Source organism: Ranitomeya variabilis, chromosome 6 (genome assembly GCF_051348905.1).
Source record: "Ranitomeya variabilis isolate aRanVar5 chromosome 6, aRanVar5.hap1, whole genome shotgun sequence".
Taxonomy (NCBI): domain Eukaryota; kingdom Metazoa; phylum Chordata; class Amphibia; order Anura; family Dendrobatidae; genus Ranitomeya; species Ranitomeya variabilis.
Window position 1 is genome coordinate 205,457,650 of NC_135237.1, and position 14,536 is coordinate 205,472,185.

The following is a 14,536-nucleotide window of genomic DNA, read 5'->3' on the forward strand; positions in this document are numbered from 1 at the left end:
CACTTGTCCACTTGTCCGTGGTTAGGTGGACTTTCCCAATAACAGCATTGTTGATGGCATAGCTAATATTGTTGGACATGTGGTTGCATAATGCGAGGATGGCACACTGGGAGAAATTGTGGCAGCTGGGGACCGAGTACCAAGGGACGGCCGCTACCATCAGGTTGCAGTCATAAAATGTGTGAATTTTGTAGTGTGGCCTGTGTGGCATTGGCTGCATAGTTGCACTTGCCATTCCAAGGACTGCGGTATGGACAATGACATGGATGTGCTTGATGATGGTGCTAGTTGAGTGTGTGCAACGACAGGTGCAGGGCAGGAGGCATCTTCGCATGCACCATAGACAGAGGATTCCCTTGCATGCACAACAGTGGAAGAATCAGTGTTATCACCTGCAGACAATGTTCCTGGACCCTGGGGTTTGGCCCACAGTCGGGTGCTTTGTTGCCATGTGCCTGATCATGCTGGTGGTGGTCAGGCTGGTAGTTTTGCTACCCCTGCTGATGCTGGCCTGGATGTGGTGCAAATGGCCTTTTTGGGGTTATCTGCAGAGTCTTGAAAAAACACCAGACATGGGAAGACCAAACAGTTGTACTGGCAACTTCCGTGCTTTTGGTGTTATGGGTTACGGTTGCCCTCCTTTTGTCTGCGGCCACCACACTGCTTCTTCCTGCCTGTTGGGGTGCTACACCTCCCTCCCCCTGGGTGCTGCTGTCCTCATCCTGCATGTCCTCCTGACAGCTTAAGGCAGTTACTATATCATCCACAACCTCGTCTTCCACTTCCGCACCCTGGTCCTCCTCCTGACTTTCTGACAATTGTGTCTCATCATTGTCCACCTCTTGTGGCACTTTCCCACTGTCGCCTTCATGTGACTTTGGTTGCTCAAATATTTGGGCATCGCTACATGCAATCTCCTCTTGCCCCGCTTCAAGTGGACCAGCCGAGAGGCCCAAATCTATAAATGGAAAAGAGAACAGCTCTACGGAGTGTTCAAGTGTGGGATCAGTTGTCTCCGGGCACTTGGCATGGTGGGAGGAAGGAGGATCAGTGTGAGGTATATGCGGTCCAGACTCACGGCTACTGAGATTTGACCGTGGGGAAGACAGGGTGCTGGTGGGGGTGGCAAAGTGACTGGTAGCATTATCCGCTATCCAACCAGCAACCTTTTGACACTGCTCTGGGTTTAATAGTGGTGTGCTGCTGTAGTCTCCTAGTAATTGGGACAGGAAGGTCAGGCAAGAAGATGTGGGTGTTTGTTGTGGCACAATTTCAGCTTGCCAATGGCCTCAGCCTCTGCATTCACCATCATGTCCAGTTCCCTGTCCCTTGCCACGTGCCTTGCCCATTTTAAATGAAGGCCAATATTTTCTACGTTCACTGCAAATAGCTGAATTTGGGGTGAAGTTATATGTGATCCGTGTGACGGAACACCACAGTTTAAAATATCTAGTCTGTAGGTAACTATTTTTTTTCAGCAAACTGTTGCCAATAACTTGGGTAAGACACTGAAAAAACTTGAAATGAAGGCCTAAAATGGAACAATTTTGAGCGCAGATATGTGATCCGTGTGACTGACAATGCAGTTTGAAATATCTGGCCTGTAGGTAACTATTTTTTTTCAGCAAACTATAATCAATAACTTTTGAAAGACACTGCAAAAAAATGTAAATGGAGGCCTGAAATGGCACAATTTTGAGCTCACTGATTTGTGATCTGTGTGACAGACAAACTACAGTTTGAAATATCTGGCCTGTATCTAACTATTTTTATTTTCAGCAAACTGGTGTCAATGACTTGGCTAAGACACTGCATAAAAATTTAAATGGAGGCCTGAAATAGCACAATTTTGAGTGCACTGATATGTGATCTGGGTGACAGACAAACCCCATATTAAAATATCTGGCGTCTATGTTACTATTTTGTTTCAGCAAACTGGTGTCAATAACTTGGCTAAGACACTGCAACAACATTTAAATGAAGGCCTAAAATGGCACAATTTTGAGCGCACGGATATGTGATTCATGTGACGGATAACCCCCAGTTTAAAATATCTGGCCTGTAGGTAACTATTTTTTTTCCAGCAAACTGGTGTCAATAGCTTGGCTAGGACACTGCAAAAAATTTAAATGGAGGCCTGAAATAGCCCAATTTTGAGCTCACTGATATGTAATCCGTGTGACGGACAAACCTCAGTTTAAAATAGCTGGATTTTTAATGCTATAATATGGAAAAAAATCTGGCTGTATTCTGCAATGCCAACAAGAAAATGGAGCAGAAAAATGGTGTTTTCTGGATTGCTTTTAAAGCAAATAATAAGGATTAAGATCCAAAAAAAATATTCCAGGTCCCTGATACCTGGGGCTATGTCTAGAAATAGTCATATGAAAAAGTTTGGGCACCCCTATTAATCTTAAGCTTAATGTTTTATAAAAATAGGTTTTTTTTGCAACAGCTATTTCAGTTTCATATATCTGATAACTGTTGGATACAGTAATGTTTCTGCCTTGAAATTAGGTTTATTGTACTAACAGAAAATGTGCAATCTGCATTCAAACAAAATTTGACAGGTGCATAAGTATGGGCACCCTTATCATTTTCTTGTTTTAAATACTCCTACCTACTTTTTACTGACTTACTAAAGCACTTTTTTTGGTTTTGTAACCTCATTGAGCTTTGAACTTCATAGCTAGGTGTATGCAATGATGAGAAAAGCTACTTAAAGTGGCCACTTGCAAGTTGTTCTCCTGTTTGAATCTCCTCTGAAGAGTGGCATCATGGGCTCCTCAAAACAACTGTCAAATGATCTGAAAACAAAGATTATTCAACATAGTTGTTCAGGGGAAGGATACAAAAAGCTGTCTCAGAGGTTTAACCTGTCAATTTCCACTGTGAGGAACATAGTAAGGAAATGGAAGAACTCAGGTACAGTTCTTGCTAAGGCCAGAAGTGGCAGGCCAAGAAACACATCAAAAAGGCATAGAAGAAGAATGGTGAGATCATTCAAGGACAATCCTCAGGCCACCTCCAGAGATCTGCAGCATCAACTTGCTGCAGATGGTGTCACTGTGCATCGGTCAACTATACAACGCACTTTGCACAAGGAGAAGCTGTATGGGAGAGTGATGCGAAAGAAGCCGTTTCTGCAAGCACGCCACAAGCAGAGTCGGCTGAGGTATGCAAAAGCACATTTGGAGAAGCCAATTTCTTTTTGGAAGAAGGTCCTGTGGACTCATGAAACCAAGATTGAGTTGTTTGGTAATTCAAAAAGGCGTTATGCATGGCGGCAAAAAATACAGTGCGTTGTATAGTTGACCAATGCACAGTTACACCATCTGCAGCAAGTTGATGCTGCAGCTCTCTGAAGATGGTCTGAGGATTGTCCTTGACTGATCTCACCATTCTTCTTCTCTGCCTTTCTGATGTTTTTCTTGGCCTGCCACTTCTGGCCTTAACAAGAACTGTACCTGTGTTCTTCCATTTCCTTACTATGTTCCTCACAGTGGAAATTGACAGGTTAAATCTCTGAGACAGCTTTTTGTATCCTTCCCCTGAACAACTATGTTGAATAATCTTTGTTTTCAGATCATTTGACAGTTGTTTTGAGGAGCCCATGATGCCACTCTTTGGAGGAGATTCAAACAGGAGAACAACTTGCAAGTGGCCACTTTAAGTAGCTTTTCTCATGATTGCATACACCTAGCTATGAAGTTCAAAGCTCAATGAGGTTACAAAACCAAAAAAAGTGCTTTAGTAAGTCAGTAAAAAGTAGGTAGGAGTATTTAAAACAAGAAAATGATAAGGGTGCCCATACTTATGCACCTGTCAAATTTTGTTTGAATGCAGATAGCACATTTTCTGTTAGTACAATAAACCTCATTTCAAGGCAGAAACAGAAACATTACTGTGTCCGACAGTTATTAGATATATGAAACAGAAATAGCTGTTGCAAAAAAAACTATTTTAATGAAACATTAAGCTTAAGATTAATAGGGGTGCCCAAACTTTTTCATATGACTGTATCTGTAATAGGCAGCAGCAGACAGAACTGGAATGGACACTCTTGCTATATGCACTGAAGTCTGCCACATACACTGCCTGCCTGCCTAGCACTGATATCTCTGCAGCTTTATTAGTCCTCAGAAGGACTGTTAGTTGAGATGGATATGTGTAGAATATATGGTATACCCACACAAAGTATGAACCAAACAAATCTCTCCCTAGCTCAGCAGCAACTCTCTCTACACTCCCTGATTCCAGAGCAGACTGTGACAAGCATGGTGGCGCCAGGTATGATATAGTGAAACATAGAAATTGGCACTCAACTCGTATGGATGAATGAAGAAAGATAAATTAATTGCAGTCCAACATAAACGTTTCGGTCAAAACATGACCTTCTTCAGTATCCTGCATACAATAGTATAGAAACAAATGAAACAAAAACAAAACAAAAAAAGAAACAATACAATGATGATCACAATGAGGATCATATAGTAATATAGTTCATAGTATTGTGATTCGTGAGGAGGTAGGAGCAAAGGAATGGGAGTAACACATACCTGACTGCTTAAATGTAGTCTGTAAAATGCAAAATTGACCGAAGGAGTACCAAAAGAGCGAAGTTTAGATGTACGGTGTTGTTATAATGACTGATGTAACTGTGGGTAAGATAGGTCTAAACTTACTAGTGACGTTACATCATTTAACCACCGTGGGGTAATCCAGCCCCTGTTGTGGAGAAAGGTACCTATGTGGCATAAACATATGGGAAGTAGGTTAGATAAATAATACAGGGGAGAATGAAACCTAATAGGCGTCATATTATCACCAAAGACTAACCTGTATCACTGTTAATGGTGGCATGTGATTCAAGGTCCGGGGCAGCTGGATCCAGTGGTCTATAACTAAGTGATATCGTATAAAGACCACAGAGTAAATAAAGTGTCTATGCACACTGGAAAAAAATGTTTTACCAGTGATTTCGGAAGTAGTGTGTAGGTCTCTGTATGATCAAATCTAAAACACCCCATAGTATAAGACACTATGTCTAAATTAGGAATAGTTATCCTGTATGTGCAGTGGCTTACCGGTGATGGATAGTGGCATAGAGGCAGCTCATCTAACGTGGTGTCCGCCGCTGGTTAGATTGAGGAAATTGTCCCCGTGTGCCTGGTTATAGTCGGAGGGACTAATCGCCGTGCCGTAACCGGAAGTGCGCAACAGGTAGTGTGCGCTCCACCAGTAACAGAGCTTGCGTTCCACAGCTATGGAGACAGAGGGATACTGTTCTCTGGTCTGTGGTGTATGTAATTAGCCTGGGATATGTGGCGGTGGAGTGTATAACTAAGGGAGCTGTAGTGTGTGATAGAAAAAACACTAGTGGGTGCAGTCGGGCAGATGGGACAGGAGGAATTAGAACAGTCTAAGGGGGGAGGGAGATGAGGGGCGGTGACTTGCAGTGGTGATCAATATAAACGGCTCTGTAAATAAAGATCAATATATTAATATACTGTCTGGAATCACAGATTATTTACACATCGAGTTGATATATTTGTATTAATGTATATACATACATATATAAATGCATATGTTAATGGCACAATTAAATCCTGGATACAAACACTAGATACATAACATGAAAAAGTTATATTGTAAAACAATAACATAAAACCAAGTCAAATGTAATCTAGGACTGCCATCTAGGGGGAGATAGATATTAGATAAACAACAGAAGTTCATATTCTCTATTTAAGCCTTTTGGTGTTAGGGTCTGGAGTTCATGTATCCAATAGGATTCTCTTCTTTTGAGAATATGAATGCGGTCACCTCCCCGTTTAGGTGTGGGAATGTGCTCTATGACTTGGAATTTATGCTGGGCTATATTATGTCCCTGAGATATGAAGTGATGTGAAAATGGTAGTAGCATATTCCTACATCTCCTGGTGGACTTATTTTTAGAAATGCGGTATTTGATGGGTCGAGTTGTTTCTCCAATATAGAGGAGACCGCAAGGACACTTGATAAGATAGACGACAAACGCAGGTAGTGAAGTCCTTAATTTTATACTTCTTGCCTGAATGTGGGTGAAAAAATGTATCCCCTTTAAGAACATTATTGCATTGATTACAATGTGGACAGGGATAAGTACGAGTTTTGGGTTTCTGTAGAACCTTTTGTATGGTGCCACGGTTCACAGGGCCTAAGTCTGCTTTTATCAAAGAGTCTCGTAAATTAGGGGGACGTTTGTAACTTGGTAGAAAGTGCTGTCTGAATTCAGGTATATCTGGATGTGCTGTCTGTAATAGATTCCAATGTCATCTGATGGTACGGTGTAGGATATGTACATAGGGGTGGTATGTATGTACAAAAGGTATTCTCTTACTGATAGGTTGACGTGGTCATGTGGAAAGGTTGGTGGTGTCCGCCAATGCACTTGGGGGATAACCGTGTTCTCTGAATTTTTTCTACATTTCATCTGCTCTAGTTTTACTGTGAACGGGGTCAGTAACGATTCTTTGAACTCAAGCCCTGTTACCGGTGGAGCGCACACTTCCTGTTGCGCACTTTCGGTCACGGCACGGCGATTAGTCCCACCTTCCGCCTATAACCAGACACACGGGGATGATTTCCTCTATCTAACTAGCGTCGGACACCGCTTTAGATGAGCTGCCTCTACGCCACTATCCACCACCGGTAAGCCACTGCACATACAGGATAACTATTCCTAATTTAGACATAGTGTCTTATACTATGTGGTGTTTTAGATTTGAATATACAGAGCCCTACACACTACATCCCAAATCACTGGTAAAACATTTTTTTCCAGTGTGCATAGACACTTTATTTAATCTGTGGTCTTTACACGATATCACTTATTTATAGACCACTGGATCCGGCAGCACCGGACCTTGAATCACATGCCACCATTAACAGTGATACAGGTTAATCTTTGGTGATAATATGACGCCTATTAGGTGTCATTCTCCCCTGTATTATTTATCTAACCTACTTCCCATATGTTTATGCCACATAGGTACCTTTCTTCACAACAGGGGCTGGATTACCCCACGGTGGTTAAATGATGTAACATCACTAGTAAATTTAGACCTATTTTGCCCACAGTTACATCAGTCACTATAACAACACCGTACATCTAAACTTCACTCTTTTTTTTACTCCTTCGGGCAATTTTGCCTTTTACAGACTACATTTAAGCAGTCGGGTATGTGTTACTCCCTTTCCTTTGCTCCTACCTCCTCTCAAATCACAATACTATGAGCTATATTGTTACATGATCCATATTGTGATCACGATTGTATTGTTTGTTTTTTTTTGTTTCATTTGTTTCTATACTATGCTATGCAGCATTATACTGAAGAAGGTCATGTTTTGAAAGAAACGTTTATGCTGGACTACAATAAATTTACCTTTCTTCATTCATCCATACGAGTTGAGTGCCAATTTCTATGTTTCACTATATCACTGATTGGGAACCTAATTGAGCACCATCACAGCTGTGCCACGCTATGCAACATATTGTCAGGTCTGATCTAGACCTGATGATGTTGTGTGGCCGGCCAGTCAGTGCAATGCCACAACCAACATGGCTGCAGCATTACAGTGTGTGGCAGACAATGAAATAAAGTAAGATTTTGGGCTGAGTGCCCTAGCCAGCTCACCAACTGCCACAGGTGCACGGAACTCCGTTTGGATTAGACAATGATCAGCAGGAAAGCAGAGGAAAGTGTTCCAGCTCCTTGAAACCAATTCTTTATTTTTCAACCTTTAAAACATGTTGTAGGCAGAGTTTCCAGTGGATATATATATATATATATATATATATATATATATATATATATCGAACACTGACAATCCAGCGACGTGTTTCGATCCTTTAGCGGATCTTTGTCACAGCTAGACTACAGGTCCCAGCAAAGATATTTTATACATGTGGCGGACCAAATATCACATGACTTAACTCTGTGATCCTTTAAATCTTTTGAATGAGAGCTGATGCATTGCACCAAAATGCTGTATAAAAGACCAAAATATACATATAAAAACAAAAAAGTAACATATACATTTAAAACATCATCAGTAGTGAAACACAATTTCATTATTTTTGTTCAGACCAGTAGGATATCTTGTGCCTAAATTGTAGATCCAGAACGCTTCTCTTGTTAGGAGGTGTCTTTTTATGTTTCCTCCCCGTTTGTGGTTCGTAAGTTGCTCTATATCTGATACTATTAGGGATGAGACATCTCTATTATGATGCTTTAATAAAATGCTTGGCAGCCATAGATATATCATGATTGGTATTCAAATTAATTATATCCCTAATATGTTCTGAAAAACGAGTTTTCAGCTTTCTGGCCGTACATCCCACATACGCTAAATGACGTAATGTACATTCTATTTTATAGATTACATTCACTGAGTTACAGTTTATGAATTGATTTATATTGTAGAACTGTGTTTCATTGTAAAAAGTTTTCAATTTTGGGGCATATTTTATACATGTGGCGGACCAATTAAGTAATTTCAAGATATCACATGACTTAACTCTATGTGGTCCTTTAAATCTTTTGAGTGATAGATGATACATTGCACCAAAATACTGTATAAATGTAACAACTCTGCTGGCATCACGGTATGGCCTTTCATCTCTCACACTATCTTACCCACTGCTCCAGGTCATGATGTGGTTTCTGTTTCATTCCAGCTCCATATTCTGTGTCTCTGCTCTTTGCATGCTTCATGGCTATGTGTATAGGGGGGCGGCGCCTGAACTCTCTGTTTCTTATAGGAATCAGGTGCATCTGTCTAATCTGTTCCTGACCAATTGCAAGGAGGCCTCCAGTATTTAGTGCAGCTCCACCCAGTGGTCTGGGCCTGTGCAATGTGTTAGCTCAGTTTGTGTTTAGCTGCTGAGTTTGCCAGACCTTGCTCTGAGATACTCCCTCTCTGGAGGCTTTTCTCTGTCTTATTGCCTTGATCTTGTTGTCCGCCCTCCAGGAGGCAGAATATCCTGGTCCCTGTGTATTTGTCTTTGTTTCTTGTCTTGTTCCATTTCCTGGTCTGAACTTAGTCTTATCTCGGTCTCCTTGTCTGTGGCTTCCTTCCCTGCTGTGTCTTTCCTCATGTTCTTAGTCTGCTTACACTCCGCACTCTTGCGGCTCTGCCTGCTCTTTACCTTTGTGGCTTTACCTCTGCTCCGCCCTCCTGCGGTTCTGCTCCTTTCTACTCTGCTTATCTTCTGCTGCAGTTATCCCTTGCTGCAGCTCCTCTCCACATTCCTTGTGGCTCCGCTCTGCTTTGCCACAGAAACCTCTGGCTGCAACTACTCTTCGTATTCCTTGCGGTTCTGCTCTGCTTAGCTTTTGTTGCTACACTGTCTCTTGCTGCTCTACCATTCCTATTCACAGCCTTGCAGTTCTCTTCCTTTGTGAACAGGTTCCAACCTGTTCCTTCATACCGCATTCCTTTCTGCTTGTTTCCTTTCCTGCACCTCCTGTGTGAACAGGTCCCTACCTGTTCCTCCACATACATATCCATACCTGCACCTCCAGTGTGAACAGGTCCCTACCTGTTCCTTCATAAACCACATCAACCAGTCCTGTGTTCTCTGTCGTGCCTTCCAATCCAGTGTTCCTGCCAGTCCTGCTGTTCCTGCCATGCCTTCCAGTCCTGTGTTTCCTGCCATCCCTGCCAGTCCTGTGTTCCTGTCAGTCCTGTGTTCTCTGCCGTGTCTCTGCCAGCCCTGTGTTCTCTGCCGTGTCTCTGCCAGCCCTGTGTTCTCTGCCGTGTCTCTGCCAGCCCTGTGTCTCAGCCGTGCCAGCCTACTCGTCTGAGTTTCAGCCGTGCCCTTTTGCCAGTCCTGCCTGATGCCCACACCAATCCTGGTGTTCCTGTCTCCCAAGTGGGATCAGCAGCCACAACCAGACACCACCCTGGAGTAGCACCTGGCAGCTGCCTGCTGCACAAGCCTGACCTCACCATCAGAGGCTCCAGTGAAAACCCAGGCCGCTGTCATAGTCACGCCCCTTCCAGGGTAGTCTGGTTTGTGGCACAGTGGGGCCACAGACCCCCCGAGCTCAGACCCACCAGTCAGGGCGTGAGCGTGACAATAAAAGACCAAAATATACATATGAAAACAAAAAAGTAACATTTATATTTAAAACATCATCTGTAGTGAAACGTAATTTCGCTCTTTTTGTTCAGACCAGTAGGATATCTTGTGCCTAAATTGTAAATCCAGAATGCTTCTCTTGTTAGGAGGTGTCTTTTTATGTTTCATCCCCATTTGTGGTTCGTAAGTTGCTCTATACCTGATACTATTAGGGATGAGACATCTCTATTATGATGCTCAATAAATTACTTGGCAGCCATAGATATATTATGATTGGTATTAGTCAAATTAATTATATCCCTAATATCTTCTGAAAAACGAGTTTTCAGCTTACTGGTCATACATCCCACATACGCTAAATGACATAATGTACATTCTATTTTATAGATTACATTCATTGAGTTGCAGTTTATGAATTGATTTATATGGTAGAACTGTGTTTTATTATGATTATTAAAAGTTTTCGTTTTTTGGGCTTGTTTGCATGTTTTGCAACTGTTTGTTCCACATTTGAAAAAGCCCTTAAGGTTTAACCAATTCTGTACAGGTGGTTTTGATAAATAGTCCCGGCGAGACACTATTTCCAATAGTAGGGGTACTTCTTGCTACTACATTAACTCCCAGTCCTAGGATTTTAGCTACAGTTTAATCTTCATATAATATTGGTAAGCATTTATTAATTATTTTTTTTATGTCATTGAATTGGGGACTAAAGCGTAGGCACACATATGGTGTTAGGGCTAGCGGAACACACCAAATAATTAGAAAGATGGTATAAGGTGCGTTCGCAGCCCGGGGTCCACCGTGCAGAGATGGAACCTGCTGCTGAGTAATGGCGGACTATATGGCGGTATAATGTGGATACACACAGGTTAGCTTCACCCGGAATGAAGGAAGCGAACCCTGTTGCGTCATAGGGCCACGGTACGGCACAAAGAGCTCAAGCAAGGAGTCACAGAACTCTGTCCCAAGACTCACTGAAAGAGTTCCTCTAGACCTCTTGTGCTCGACACCACTACTGGGGTGTCAGAGTTTAACAGAAATAATAGTTTAATGCACAAGAGTCCGTCCAGTGCCGCTCTGGCGGACGCCACTAACCACCCAGACTTGGGCCAGGAAAGCGCTCTATTAGCGCACAGCACCGCTCAGGTGGTCACTGCAGTCAGACGCTCTATCGTGTATTAGGTGTGCAGCATCCACCATTCGCGAGCAGTCAACAACACTAGGAAGGGGATGATTAAGGAGCAACAGTCACACATCTACACACACACGTTATCAAGTACATACTAGCGCATGGCCGACTGGCCATGCGAACCTTTTGTAGCAGCAGCGCTACGGGACCTTCCAGATGGTCCAATAGGAGCCGCAACAGGACCAGAGCATGTGACCCCTGACCTCCAATGGGAGGTCGCCCCATGGATATACTCAGTATGGGAAAAGCAGGACTTAGTCCCAGAAAGACCTGCTCGCTGCTGATCAGTGCTGGCTACAAAGGCAGAGCCTCGAAGTGCAGCAATAACCAGTTGCACAGTATCAGCTTGAGCCAGACGCGGGGACCGACGGCATGCTCCACTGCGGCTGGAGAAGAATTGGAGACCGCAGCGGAGATGGTTCGAGATTCCCCCTATGCAGAGGTGAGAACTCGACACCTAACATATGGTTTATTATTTTTTATATTTCTGACTGAATTCTCAGGCTCAGCTAAATCATCTCTGTTTCTGTCAGAAACCAGATTCCTTGCTCTATTTAGCGTCTAATTCAGATACCTGCTTTTCTTCAGTCTCTCATGTAGGTTGTCAAGCTCTGCATTCATATCAGCTATATTAGAGCAATTTCTTTTCATTCTAATATGTTCTCCTACTGGGATGGATTTTAGTGTGTTCTTAGGATGACTACTCTGAGCATGCAATATTGTATTGCCTTTAAGAGGTTTATAATAAGTTTTACTCTCAATGGGCTCCCCTACAATGCCATAAAGCTTTAAATCTAAAAATGAGATTGATACAATTCATGAATAAATACAACAATGTATGTTATAATTGTTTGAATTGATGTCATCCACAAATTTTGGTATGGCAGATACATCTCAACCCCAAATTAATAAGGTGTCGTCGATGTATCTACCATACCAAATGAGAGCACATGCAGAAAGGGATTATCTACAGAATAAATTTATTTATTCTCCCAGTATGCCATTGTGATTTTTGCCAGGGATGGTGAATATTTCGCTCCCATCAGGATTCCTGCTTCTTGAAGATAAATGTGATCATCAAATGAAAAAACATTGTGTTTTAAGAGAAAAAAACCCACTTCTAAAAGAAAATTGCTCAGATTGTCTGTTTATTGAGTATAATTTTCTCCGCTCCACTGAGCAGGCTCCACTGCGGCTGGAGAAGAATGGGAGACCACAGCGGAGATGGTTCGAGATTCCCCCTGTGCAGAGGCGGGAACTCGACACCTAACATTACCCCCCTCTTAGGGCCCCCTTCTCCATGGGCCTCGCTACTTTCAAAGGCTGGAATGAGCTGGAATGTGCTCCACAGGTTCCCAAGTTCTGTCCTCTGGGCTGTGACCCTTCCAGTCCACCAGATAAAACTTTTGCCACGTACCACCTTGCACCCCAAGATAGTGTTCACCTCATAATCATCTGGGGACGAACCCGATGTCCCGGCAGATGACTCGGAAAACCGGGACATGTAAACTGGCTTTAAGAGGGACACATGAAAGGTGTTGGTGATACCTAGGCGTGGAGGAAGAGCCAGACAATAGACCACAGGATTAACCTGTTCCAGAACCTTGAAGGGAGCTAAGTAGTGAGGTGCAAACTTAGTGGACTCAACTCGCAGCCTGATATTGCAGGCTGAGAGCCACACTAAGTCACCAGGAGCAAAGGTCAGAGCGGGGTGCCAATATGCATCGGCAGAGACTCTCATTCTCTCCTTGGAGGCCCGGATGGCATCCTGTGTGTGGTCCCAGATGTCTCATGCTTCCACTACCCAGTCTGCCACCCTAGAGTTGGCAGAAAACACGGGCATTGGCTCAGGAACCCCTCAGACGCTGGCTGTAATTAAAGGGAACCTGTCACCTGAATTTGGCGGGACCAGTTTTGGGTCATATGGGCGGGGTTTTCGGGTGTTTGATTCACCCTTTCCTTACCTGCTGGCTGCATGCTGGCTGCAATATTGGATTGAAGTTTATTCTCTGTCTTCCGGAGTACCTGCCTGCGCAAGGCAATATTGCCTTACGCAGGTGTGTACTATGGAGGACAGAGAATGAACTTCAATCCAATATTGCAGCCAGCATGCAGCCAGCGGGTAAGGAAAGGGTGAATCAAACACCCGAAAACCCCGCCCATATGACCCAAAACTGGTCCCGCAAAATTCAGGTGACAGAGTCCCTTTAAGGAGGAATGGAGTCTGCCCAGTGGAGTCGGCTACGGCGTTGTTCAAGGCAAACTCATGCCTGGCCAAGACAAAATGTTGTAGGTATGTGACCAGGGTCTGGTTGGCCCTCTCTACCAACCTATTCATCTCGGGATGGTATGCTGAAGAGAGATGCAGCTCAATACTAAGTAGGCAACAAAGCTCTCTCCAGAACCGAGACGCAAACTGGGGACCCCGGTCACTGACAATTAGTGTTGAGCGATACCTTCCGATATCCAAAAGTATCAGTATCAGATTGGATCGGCCGATATTCAAAAAATATCGGATATCGCCGATACCGATACCAGATACCAATGCAAGTCAATGGGACCAAAATATCGGAATTAAAATAAACCCTTTCTTTCCTTGTAGGTTCATTCTGCATGAAGGAAAACAACAAAGAATAATGTAGGATGTATTGGGGAGGTGGAGGAGACGTTAAAGGCATAGAGATTTATCTCAATCAAAAAGAATAGCAGGAATTACAATTTTATTTTTAAGACATTCGGAGTTACAAAGATATTGACTATGTTAAGATTTTTTATATTTTGTCAGATATTTATGTTTCACTACTTCCATGCTCTTCACCTTCTTTTTTACTTCTCCCACACTTTCTCCTTTATCATCCTCAGCAGCAGCATCTTTTACATCTACTTCTTCTTCACCTTATTCATCTTCTTCTTCACCTTTTTCCTATTATTATTTTTTGTTACATTCTTCATATGCTTTTTATTAAATTATTATTCTTCATATTCTACTTCTTCATCATATTCTTATTTGTGACAGGCATTCCTGTAGTTGTTATCTATAAAAGTTTGAAGATTACACCTTCCGTTCTGCCTGTCACAAAATAGTTACAACAGGATTTGTCTGCATTCAGTTTGGCCTGCAGCAGCAGGCTTTATCCTGGGGCACCACGAGGAGGAAAGGACTCACCCCCATACACTGCTTAGTCTTCTTCTGCTTATAATTTAGATAATATCTT